This window comes from Oncorhynchus keta, chromosome 28, assembly GCF_023373465.1.
Source record: "Oncorhynchus keta strain PuntledgeMale-10-30-2019 chromosome 28, Oket_V2, whole genome shotgun sequence".
NCBI classification, from domain to species: domain Eukaryota; kingdom Metazoa; phylum Chordata; class Actinopteri; order Salmoniformes; family Salmonidae; genus Oncorhynchus; species Oncorhynchus keta.
The window spans coordinates 74,860,905-74,873,480 of NC_068448.1; the positions used below are offsets into that span (position 1 = coordinate 74,860,905).

Below are 12,576 nucleotides of genomic sequence, written 5' to 3' on the forward strand. Positions count from 1 at the left end.
AAAAGAGTAGTTTTGGTCGCGATGGAGGTCCATACAGAGCCCTCTGGCTGGGGCCAAAACTTTGTGTGTGTCTATGGTGGGCTAAACTGAAATGCGATGCTTCAGTCATGTACTCGAATGTGGATCTGGTGACATTTCGGAGAAAGGAGCCAGGTTCTCTCTAGAGGGGTGGATTGTGGATTTTGCTCAATGGGAACGTTTATTTTTTTAAACATTTCTTTAACTCAGCAAGTCAGTTAAGAACACATTCTTATTTTCAATGACGGCCTAGGAACAGAGGGTTAACTGCCTTGTTCAGGGGCAGAACGAGAGATTTGGACCGTATCAGCTCGGGGATTCGATCTTGCAATCTTTCAGTTACTAGTAACCACTAGATTAGAGCATTGTGGATCTTACAGCGTGATCTGAGTTCTTACCGCGTGATCGGAGTTCTTACCGCGTGATCGGAGTTCTTACCGCGTGATCGGAGTTCTATTTTAGGATTAACGTTATCACAGTTGTTTCTCGTTGAAGAGGCATTAGCTAATGTCCCTCTTCCTCCGTTTCTAAAAAATATCGAGTGTTTCTTTCTAGCTGGCAAAATAAGTGAACAAAATGTTGTTTGTACTGCCATACAGTATACTGATAGCATATCTAGCCAGCTAGACAATGATAGACGCAATATGATGTGGGTGGAAAGAATTCACTTTCTGTTTCATCTGCTGCTGGCTTGATAATGTTCACTCAAATACATTTTTCCACTGTAAAGACTGTAATTGTGTCCGTATGTTGTGAAAATTGTAGAAAAATCCTCACAGCCGTTTTCCATACTTGTTTACGTCTTCCTTCCGGTTTACTGAGCTTGTTGTCATTGCAGGCAATGGCAACAAGCTCAGTCCGATCATGCTGTGACACACCGCCCCAGACCATGACGAACCCTCCACCTCCAAATCGATCCCGCTCCAGAGTAACGCTCATTCCTTCAACGATAAACACGAATCCAACAATCACCCCTAGTGAGACAAAACCGTAGACTCGGCAAAAAGTGCTCTTCACTGACAACTGACAAATCTGGTGCAGTCCATGAGGAGGAGTACTTAATGCAGCAGTACTTAATGCAGCTGGTGGCCACACCAGATACTGACTTACTTTTGATTTTGACCCCCCTTTGTTCAGTGACACATTATTCAATTTCTGTTAGTCACATGTCTGTGGAACTTGTTCAGTTTATGTCTCAGTTGTTGAATCCTGCAATGTTCATACAAATATTTACACGTTAAGTTTGCTGAAAATAAACGCAGTTGACTTTAAGAGGACGTTTCTTTTTTTGCTGAGTTTACATACTGTGCACTCGGAAAGTATTTAGACCCCTTGACTTTTTCCACATTTTGTTACGTTACAGCCTTATTCAATAATGTATTCAATAGTTTTCCCCCCCTCATCAATCTACACACAATACCCCATAATGACATCACAATACCCCATAATGACAAAGAAAAATTGTTTTTCAAAATGCATACAAATTTTGAAAAAAAAAATTCAACTGAAATATTACATTTACATAAGTATTCAGGCACTTTTGGCAGTGATTACAGCCTCAAGTCATCTTGGGTATGACACGACAAGCTTGGCGCACCTGTATTTGGGCAGTTTCTCCCATTCTTTGCAGATCCTCTGAAGCTCTATCAGGTTGGATGGGGAGCTGCACATCTATTTTCAGCTCTCTCCAGAGATGTTCGATCAGGTTTTCGTCAAGGCCCTCTCTGTATTTTGATCCATTCATCTTTCCCTAAATCCTGACAAGTCTCAGAGTCCCTGCCCCTGAAAAACATCCCACAGCATGATGCTACCACCACCATGCTTCACCGTAGGGATGGTGCCAGGTTTCTTCCAGACGTGACGCTTGGAATTCAGGCCAAAGAGTTCAATATTGGTTTGGTTTTTGCTCTGACATGCACTGTCAACTGTGGGACGTTATTTAAAGAGACAGGTGTGTGCCTTTCCAATCATGTCCAATCAATTTAATTTACCACAGCTGGACTCCAATCAAGTTGTAGAAACATCACAAGGATGGTCAATGGAAACAGGATGCACCTGAGCTCAATTTCAAGTCTCATAGCAAAGGGTCTGAATACTAAATAAGGTATTTATGTTTTTTTTATGTTTAATACATTTCTAAAAACCTGTTTTTTGCTTCATCATGATGGGGTATTGTGTGTAGATTGATGAGGATTTTTTTTTTATTTAATACATTTTAGAATAAGGCTGTAATGTAACAACATGTGGAAAAAGTCAAGGGGTCTGAACACTTTCCAAATGCACTGTATATGATTTATCTGCTACCTGGACTTTAAGGCTAGCTGACAGGCTCACCGTTGAACTCTTCTTTCTTCTCGAATCCAGAGGACATAAAGCAATATATAGAGTATACATATAGATTTTGAGACATGACATGTAATATTTTCATTAGTATACGCTTTTCATATTAATGCGAAATTCATGTCATTTTTTTTGAAGATCTCTTACAAAAGCAAACGTATCGTAACGCAACGTAGTGAAATGTCAACGGGACACCGAGCTTACCGCAAGCTGTTCATTTTCAAAGCCTTTCACATTCAATTCGGTTGGTGGCATTTCAGTTTGGCTTTTAAACAAACGTTTAGAGGCTACAATGGGGAAACAACTTCGCAGATATCTACCACAACATGTAAAATGATCAAAAGTCATAAGAGTGAGACAAATTGGCAGCTGCCATCTTTAATAATGAAACCTTCACTGAGAATTATTGCAGAACTGTATTACATGTGTGGCACATGAAATTGCCCAAGAGAAAGTATGTCACCAGGCAACGCACAACTATATGATTGAAGAATCGGAGCTCTGTAAATTGCCTTGCGATGTATATATCCAATTAGCTAATGCAATCAACCACGTTGATGAATGATGACTACAGAATTGGTTATTCTTGGTGAGGCCCTGATTGAATTATGCATGTAGCTATCATGGGGGGGTGCAGCCATCATGTCCATTAAAGTGCATTACCGGAGAACGACAAGAAGTGGAAGAAACAGCAAGGGACAGTGGGACTGCAGCAACTGGGTGTGAGTGACAGAGAGTTGCTATGACGTGATGGGCGGAGGGACAGTAGGACTGCAGCAACTGGGTGTGAGTGACAGAGAGTTGCTATGACGTGATGGGCGGAGGGACAGTAGGACTGCAGCAACTGGGTGTGAGTGACAGAGAGTTGCTATGACGTGATGGGCGGAGGGACAGTAGGACTGCAGCAACTGGGTGTGAGTGACAGAGTTGCTATGACGTGATGGGCGGAGGGACAGTAGGACTGCTGCAACTGGGTGTGAGTGACAGAGAGTTGCTATGACGTGATGGGCGGAGGGACAGTAGGACTGCAGCAACTGGGTGTGAGTGACAGAGAGTTGCTATGACGTGATGGGCGGAGGGACAGTAGGACTGCAGCAACTGGGTGTGAGTGACAGAGAGTTGCTATGACGTGATGGGCGGAGTGACAGTGGGACTAGAGCAACTGGGTGTGAGTGACAGAGTTGCTATGACGTGATGGGCGGAGTGACAGTGGGACTACAGCAACTGGGTGTGAGTGACAGAGAGTTGCTATGACGTGATGGACGGAGTGACACTGGGACTGCAGCAACTGGGTGTGAGTGACAGAGAGTTGCTATGACGTGATGGGCGGAGGGACACTGGGACTGCAGCAACTGGGTGTGAGTGACAGAGAGTTGCTATGACGTGATGGGCGGAGGGACAGTAGGACTGCAGCAACTGGGTGTGAGTGACAGAGAGTTGCTATGACGTGATGGGCGGAGGGACAGTAGGACTGCTGCAACTGGGTGTGAGTGACAGAGAGTTGCTATGACGTGATGGGCGGAGGGACAGTGGGACTGCAGCAACTGGGTGTGAGTGACAGAGAGTTGCTATGACGTGATGGGCGGAGTGACAGTGGGACTAGAGCAACTGGGTGTGAGTGACAGAGAGTTGCTATGACGTGATGGGCGGAGTGACAGTGGGACTACAGCAACTGGGTGTGAGTGACAGAGAGTTGCTATGACGTGATGGACGGAGTGACAGTGGGACTACAGCAACTGGGTGTGAGTGACAGAGAGTTGCTATGACGTGATGGGCGGAGGGACAGTAGGACTGCAGCAACTGGGTGTGAGTGACAGAGAGTTGCTATGACGTGATGGGCGGAGGGACAGTAGGACTGCAGCAACTGGGTGTGAGTGACAGAGAGTTGCTATGACGTGATGGGCGGAGGGACAGTAGGACTGCTGCAACTGGGTGTGAGTGACAGAGAGTTGCTATGACGTGATGGGCGGAGGGACAGTAGGACTGCAGCAACTGGGTGTGAGTGACAGAGAGTTGCTATGACGTGATGGGCGGAGGGACAGTAGGACTGCAGCAACTGGGTGTGAGTGACAGAGAGTTGCTATGACGTGATGGGCGGAGGGACAGTAGGACTGCAGCAACTGGGTGTGAGTGACAGAGAGTTGCTATGACGTGATGGGCGGAGTGACAGTGGGACTAGAGCAACTGGGTGTGAGTGACAGAGTTGCTATGACGTGATGGGCGGAGTGACAGTGGGACTACAGCAACTGGGTGTGAGTGACAGAGAGTTGCTATGACGTGATGGGCGGAGTGACAGTGGGACTACAGCAACTGGGTGTGAGTGACAGAGAGTTGCTATGACGTGATGGACGGAGTGACACTGGGACTGCAGCAACTGGGTGTGAGTGACAGAGAGTTGCTATGACGTGATGGGCGGAGGGACAGTAGGACTGCAGCAACTGGGTGTGAGTGACAGAGAGTTGCTATGACGTGATGGGCGGAGTGACAGTGGGACTAGAGCAACTGGGTGTGAGTGACAGAGAGTTGCTATGACGTGATGGGCGGAGTGACAGTGGGACTACAGCAACTGGGTGTGAGTGACAGAGAGTTGCTATGACGTGATGGACGGAGTGACAGTGGGACTACAGCAACTGGGTGTGAGTGACAGAGAGTTGCTATGACGTGATGGGCGGAGGGACACTGGGACTGCAGCAACTGGGTGTGAGTGACAGAGAGTTGCTATGACGTGATGGGCGGAGGGACAGTAGGACTGCAGCAACTGGGTGTGAGTGACAGAGAGTTGCTATGACGTGATGGGCGGAGGGACAGTAGGACTGCTGCAACTGGGTGTGAGTGACAGAGAGTTGCTATGACGTGATGGGCGGAGGGACAGTAGGACTGCTGCAACTGGGTGTGAGTGACAGAGAGTTGCTATGACGTGATGGGTGGAGGGACAGCATGACTAACAGCATTGGACGCTGGCAGGAAGTGGGTGTGGTGGGGAGAGAGAGAGTATGTGTTTGTCTGTCTGTGTGTGTGTCTGGAGGGCTGTTCGTCTGTCTGTGTGTGTCTATTTGTGTGTGTGTGGGGGGCATTCGTTTAGAGGCTACTGATGGGGTGAAGAGAGCTGGTAAACTGGCAGCTGTGTATGTCAGGCAGGACGACGGACTCGCAGTCCTTGCTGTCACACCTCCAAAATGACATCATTGCTGTCACACCTCCAAAATGACATCATTGCTGTCACACCTCCAAAATGACATCATTGCTGGACAAACCTCCAAAATGACATCATTGCTGGACAAACCTCCAAAATGACATCATTGCTGGACAAACCTCCAAAATGACATCATTGCTGGACAAACCTCCAAAATGACATCATTGCTGGACAAACCTCCAAAATGACATCATTGCTGGACAAACCTCCAAAATGACATCATTGCTGGACAAACCTCCAAAATGACATCATTGCTGGACAAACCTCCAAAATGACATCATTGCTGGACAAACCTCCAAAACGACATCATTGCTGGACAAACCTCCAAAATGACATCATTGCTGTCACACCTCCAAAATGACATTGCTGGACAAACCTGCAAAACGAAATCATTGCTGTCACACCTCTAAAATGACATCATTGCTGGACAAAATGACATCACTGCTGGACAAACCTCCAAAACGACATCATTGCTGGACAAAATGACATCACTGCTGGACAAACAGCGCCCTCTACAGTAGCTTACTTCCACGTTGTCAAGACGACAGTCTCCCTTAGTGATGTTCCTGACCTCGGTGTAACGGCGACACTCAGCCACGGGCTCCCCCCGTAAGATGAGAGGAGGAACGGAGGAGAAAATAGAACAGGGCAGACAGATAAAAGGAGAGAGAGATTAGAGGAACGGCTGAGGAGGAGGAGAGAGAGGGCAGCTTGGGGAGTTGAGAAAAGAAAAGAGGGTTGTGTGTTAATGAATGAAAGAGAGAGACAGAGAGAGTTAATGAACGAGAATAAGCTCTAGAGAGAGAGAGAGAAAGAGAGAGAAACTCATTCTCTTTCAATGCCCCCTTACTAACAGTGATATTTTATACCAGCGAAGAACAAGATAGATAGATACATTTGTTGTACATGCCCTGGAGGGGAGGGGGAGAGAGAGGAGACCGGATGGGAGGACAGGGAAGGGGGTGAGAAGGGAGGAGAATAGTGGGAAGGGAGGAGGAGGACAAGGGCAAACGAGGGTATCAGAAAATGGTGAAAAGGAGGGAGAGTAGTGGGAGGTGGGAGACGGTGTGTCTGAAGGGGGAGGCCTACACACCTAACTTTTAAATTCAAATACTTGTTTGATTCCAGCTCCAACACACCTGGTTTAACAAATCAACTGATCATCAAGCTTTTGACTTGATGAGTTGAATCATTGGTGCTTATGCCGCAATAGAAACAAAGTAGGACTGAGTTTGGAAACACTGCTCCAGAATGAAAGGCAGACCCAGTCCCAAACTTAGGGCCGACACTCACCACAACCAGGGGCAGAGGAGGAGTGATGGAGGCAGAGAGAGGTAGATAGAATGGAGGGAGAGGCCTAGAGGAAGAGGAGGAGTTGGAGAGACAGAAAGCGAGAGGAGGGAGAGATGTTGGGTTTGACACAGAGGGATCCAGGTACTGGTGATCATGGTCTGCCAGTAGGAAACTACAGCGTTACCATCTCCAACCTGCTGGCTGTTGCTGGTAGAGCAGCTTTCTAGTTTCCAATGACTAGTGAGCCTCCACATCATATCGACACTGTGCACAGCTACTAATATATCAGAAGGTCAAAGAATCACACGCACCATCAAATGAGTCCACGGTACAAATTAATATTTCTCCTGGACAAAACACTTAAGAGAGAGAGAGAGAGAGAGTATTCATCAAGAGACCTTAGACCAGGGGTTCCCAACCTTTTCTGTTCCGGGGACCACCAAATCACTGTCAAAAGCTCGAGGACCACCATTCGCTGGGAATGTAACAAATGAAAGGCATATTATTATGATTGTGAAAAAGAATTCCAGGACCACCTGCAGTTAAACATAGGTTGAAAACCACTGCATTAAGACAACAGACACGTTAGGGTCTAAAGAAGAAAAACCAAAGTACATTTTACAGTCAAGTCTCAGTCCCTCAGTCTATTAACCATGTATCAAACCCCTTTGATGGCATTAAGATACCTCGAATCTGAAACGCCATTTTGAATGCCAGACTGTCCGGTACATTCCAAAACTTTCTCAGAATCATTTACCACGTTTACGTGCAGACCAATATCCAGTTAATATTTGAGATATAAGCGGGATATCAAAGGTGCTTATCCCGAATAAGACCGATAGCGGGGTATGAGCTACTCTGCGGAAAAAAAGTACCCAACTGTCATACTTGAGTAAAAGTAAATAAATAGACAACTGACCTTCAGGTGGAAGGGGTATGTGGGGACCAGGGTTGTACTGCCCTCTGTTGGGGTGGAGGGTTGGACACTCACTGACACAGTCACAGTCGTCGGTCGCTGCCCCAGAAAAGGTGTCATTGCCACCTGCCAAAAGGGAGAAATTAAGCACTGACAAAAAAAAAAAACTACTTCCCACTGTTAATCTGTCACCACCTAATGTTAACTCTGTTTAGTGGGCCAGATATAACACTTACCTCAGGATTTCCATTTCAAAACAGACTTGGGAAGCTATCATATTAGCCAACGTTTCAGTCAAATACTGACCTTTGGATCAAAATCATTGACAAGAGGAACATATTGGTGGGGACTTCACAATAACACCTGTCTTCTCCTGGAATCAGCATCTGGCCTTGCATGAAAAGACACACTATTCTATTGTTGCTAAGACACCAGGCCCTGACAGGAAAGTCGTGGGTAAACAGAACTATAGATTATTTTTTATTGACAATGTGAAGCACACAGGCTGGAACATTTACTTTAGATAAGAACCCTCTAGTCACACAGTGGTAGAACCCTGTTTTCAAGATGATGTATTCTGACGCACATATACAGTAGACACGCACACATACAGAACACACACACAGAACACACACACAGTACGCACACACAGTCACACACATGAAAGTATGCACACACAGTGGTGGAAAAAGCACCCAATTGTCATACTTGAGTAAAAGTAAAGATACCTTCATAGAAAATTACTCAAGTGAAAGTCACCCAGTTTAATTTTACTTGAGTAAAAGTATTTGGTTTTATATATACTTAAGTATTAAAAGTAAATGGAATTGCTAAAATATACAAAATCATTTAAATTCCGTATTAAGCAAACCAGACGGCACCTTCATGTTTTTTATTTATTTACGGATAGCCAGGGATACACTCCAACACTCAGACATCATTTACAAATGAAGCATGTATTTAGTGAGCCCCTCAGATCAGAGGCAGTAGGGAGGACCAGGGATGTTCTGTTTAGTGAATCTGCCAGATCGGAGGCAGTAGGGATGACCAGGGATGTTCTGTTTAGTGAATCTGCCAGATCGGAGGCAGTAGGGATGACCAGGGATGTTCTGTTTAGTGAATCTGCCAGATCGGAGGCAGTAGGGATGACCAGGGATGTTCTGTTTAGTGAATCTGCCAGATCGGAGGCAGTAGGGATGACCAGGGATGTTCTGTTTAGTGAATCTACCAGATCGGAGGCAGTAGGGATGACCAGGGATGTTCTGTTTAGTGAATCTGCCAGATTAGAGGCAGTAGGGATGACCAGGGATGTTCTGTTTAGTGAATCTGCCAGATCGGAGGCAGTAGGGATGACCAGGGATGTTCTGTTTAGTGAATCTGCCAGATCGGAGGCAGTAGGGATGACCAGGGATGTTCTGTTTAGTGAATCTGCCAGATTAGAGGCAGTAGGGATGACCAGGGATGTTCTGTTTAGTGAATCTGCCAGATCGGAGGCAGTAGGGATGACCAGGGATGTTCTGTTTAGTGAATCTGCCAGATCGGAGGCAGTAGGGATGACCAGGGATGTTCTGTTTAGGGAATCTGCCAGATTAGAGGCAGTAGGGATGACCAGGGATGTTCTGTTTAGTGAATCTGCCAGATTAGAGGCAGTAGGGATGACCAGGGATGTTCTGTTTAGTGAATCTGCCAGATCGGAGGCAGTAGGGATGACCAGGGATGTTCTGTTTAGTGAATCTGCCAGATCGGAGGCAGTAGGGATGACCAGGGATGTTCTGTTTAGTGAATCTGCCAGATCGGAGGCAGTAGGGATGACCAGGGATGTTCTGTTTAGGGAATCTGCCAGATTAGAGGCAGTAGGGATGACCAGGGATGTTCTGTTTAGTGAATCTGCCAGATTAGAGGCAGTAGGGATGACCAGGGATGTTCTGTTTAGTGAATCTACCAGATCGGAGGCAGTAGGGATGACCAGGGATGTTCTGTTTAGTGAATCTGCCAGATCGGAGGCAGTAGGGATGACCAGGGATGTTCTGTTTAGTGAATCTGCCAGATCGGAGGCAGTAGGGATGACCAGGGATGTTCTGTTTAGTGAATCTGCCAGATTAGAGGCAGTAGGGATGACCAGGGATGTTCTGTTTAGTGAATCTACCAGATCGGAGGCAGTAGGGATGACCAGGGATGTTCTGTTTAGTGAATCTACCAGATCGGAGGCAGTAGGGATGACCAGGGATGTTCTGTTTAGTGAATCTACCAGATCGGAGGCAGTAGGGATGACCAGGGATGTTCTGTTTAGTGAATCTACCAGATCGGAGGCAGTAGGGATGACCAGGGATGTTCTGTTTAGTGAATCTACCAGATCGGAGGCAGTAGGGATGACCAGGGATGTTCTGTTTAGTGAATCTACCAGATCAGAGGCAGTAGGGATGACCAGGGATGTTCTGTTTAGGGAATCTGCCAGATTGTAGGCAGTAGGGATGACCAGGGATGTTCCGTTTAGGGAGTCTGCCAGATCGGAGGCAGTAGGGATGACCAGGGATGTTCTGTTTAGTGAATCTGCCAGATCGGAGGCAGTAGGGATGACCAGGGATGTTCTGTTTAGTGAATCTACCAGATCGGAAGCAGTAGGGATGACCAGGGATGTACTCTTGATAAGCGTGGGAATTAGACCACCTTCCTGTCCTGCTAAGCATACAAAATGTAACAAGTACTTTTGGGTGTCAGATAAAATGTATGGAGATAAAAAGTACATTATTTTCCTTTGGAAAGTAGTGAAGTAAAAGTAAAAGTTAACAAAACTACTTAAGCAGTACCTTAAAGTATTTTTTACTTAAGTACTTTACACCACAGCACACACATAGTTAAGCTAAGTGTTTGACTTGAGGGCAGCCAGTGGAAGTTTGTAGGAAGTAGAGTCTGACCTGAGGCCAGCTTGCAGGCAGTAGATTCTGACCTGAGGCCAGCTTGTAGGCAGCCGTTTCTGACCTGAGGACAGCCCATGGGCCCAGGCCCATGGGGGAGTCCCAAGAGACAGCAAATACAATGTTTTAGTAAGGAAATATATACTATACTGTATACAGTACAGAGTATATTATATATGTAATATATATTTTATACTTTTTCACTGAAACAGCCAATTACAGGAAGACTGAGGAGACACTCTCAACGAGTGTAGAAAGATCATCAGAGGGGAGAGGAGAGGAGATAGAGGGCCCACGTGGGTAACTGGGGGGCCCTGCCTTGATCGGATAACTGATTAAATAAAATAAAATAAACTGGTCAAGTGTGTGTCAGGGGTTTGGCCCAACCCCGTAGCAGCCACAAGAGGCAAAAAAATACATGTTTTATCCAACTACAGGAGCCCACCCTCAATGTTCAAAATAAACCAGAGAGCATAATTTAGCAGAGGTTCAATAGTTTATCAAAAATAACTGGATGAAGTTTTATATGAGGTTCCACATATTTAAGAATGATGGAGGCCACTGTGTTTTGGTACCCTTCCCCAGATCTGTGCCTCGACACAATCCTGTCTCAGAGCTCTACAGACAATTGCTTTGACCTCATGGCTTGGTTTTCGCTCTGACATGCACTGTCAACCTGTCTGTATGAGGTTCCACAGTAGACAGTGCATGAGAGAGCACTCTGGTAGGCTGTCATTGTAAGTAAGACTTTTTTCTTAACTGTTTTGCCTAGTGAAATAAAGGTCCCATTTTTTTAAATGACGCTATAAGCTTGGCACACCTGTATTTGGAGAGTTTCTCCCATTTCTTCACTACAGAGTATATACAACTAATAAAAACACTTAAGTTGTACTTTAGTGTTTCTACTTAAGTAGGTTTTTGGGGATTTATTGTACTTTACTTGAGTACTTTTACTTTACTACATTCCTAAAGAACATTTTCCCTGACACCCAAAAGTACTCTTCACATTTTGAATACTTAGCAGGACAGGAAAATGGTCCAATTCACACACTTATCAAGAGAACATCCCTGGTCATCCCTACTGTCTCTGATCTGGAGGACTCACTAAACACAAATCACTTTGTAAATTATGTCTGAGTGTTTGAGTGTAAAATTAAAATAAGAAAATGGTGCCTTCTGGTTTACTTAACTTCTTGCATATAGGGGGCGCTCTTTTAATTTATGGATTAAAAAAACGTTCATTTTAAACAAGATATTTTGTCACGAAAAGATGCTCGACTATGCATATAATTCACAGCTTTGGAAAGAAAACACTGACGTTTCCAAAACTGCAAAGATATTGTCTGTGAGTGCCACAGAACTAATGCTACAGGCGAAACAAAGATGAAATTTCATACAGGAAGTGCCCCAGATTTTGAATGCGCTGTGTTCCAATGTCTCCTTATATGGCTGTGTATGGGTCACGAATAAGCTTAGACTTTCTGTCGTTTCCCCAAGGTGTCGACAGCATTGTGACGTATTTGTAGGCAAATCATTGGAAGATTGACCATAAGAGACTACATCTACCAGGTGGCCGCTTGGTGTCCTCCGTTGCAATTATTGCGTAATCTCCAGCTGCGTGTATTTTTCGTTTGCTTCGAGGAGAAACACAGCTGCCACGAATGATTTATCATCGAATATATGTGAAAAACACCTTGAGGATTGATTCTAAACTACGTTTGCCATGTTTCTGTCGATATTATGGAGTTAATTTGGTAAAAAGTTCGGCATTGTAGACTGCATTTTCTGATTTTTTTCAAACGTGATTAACAAAACGGCGCGATTTGTCCTACACAAATAATATTTTTGGAGAAACTGAACATTTGCTATCTAACTGAGAGTCTCCTTATCGAAAACATCTG

At 45.2% G+C, this 12,576-nt stretch overlaps 1 protein-coding gene across 1 annotated transcript in view; it reads right to left on the reverse strand.

Annotated features, from left to right (window-relative positions):
- LOC118375129 (potassium voltage-gated channel subfamily H member 2-like) overlaps positions 1-12,576 on the reverse strand; it is a 392,715-nt gene that overhangs the window by 376,559 nt on the left and 3,580 nt on the right. Inside the window, exons 2-3 of the mRNA XM_052484251.1 lie at positions 7,764-7,886; positions 7,264-7,319 (exon numbers count right to left, since the gene is read on the reverse strand). The gene's annotated coding sequence lies outside the window, so the exon portion shown is untranslated. The remainder of the gene's footprint in view (positions 1-7,263; positions 7,320-7,763; positions 7,887-12,576) is intronic.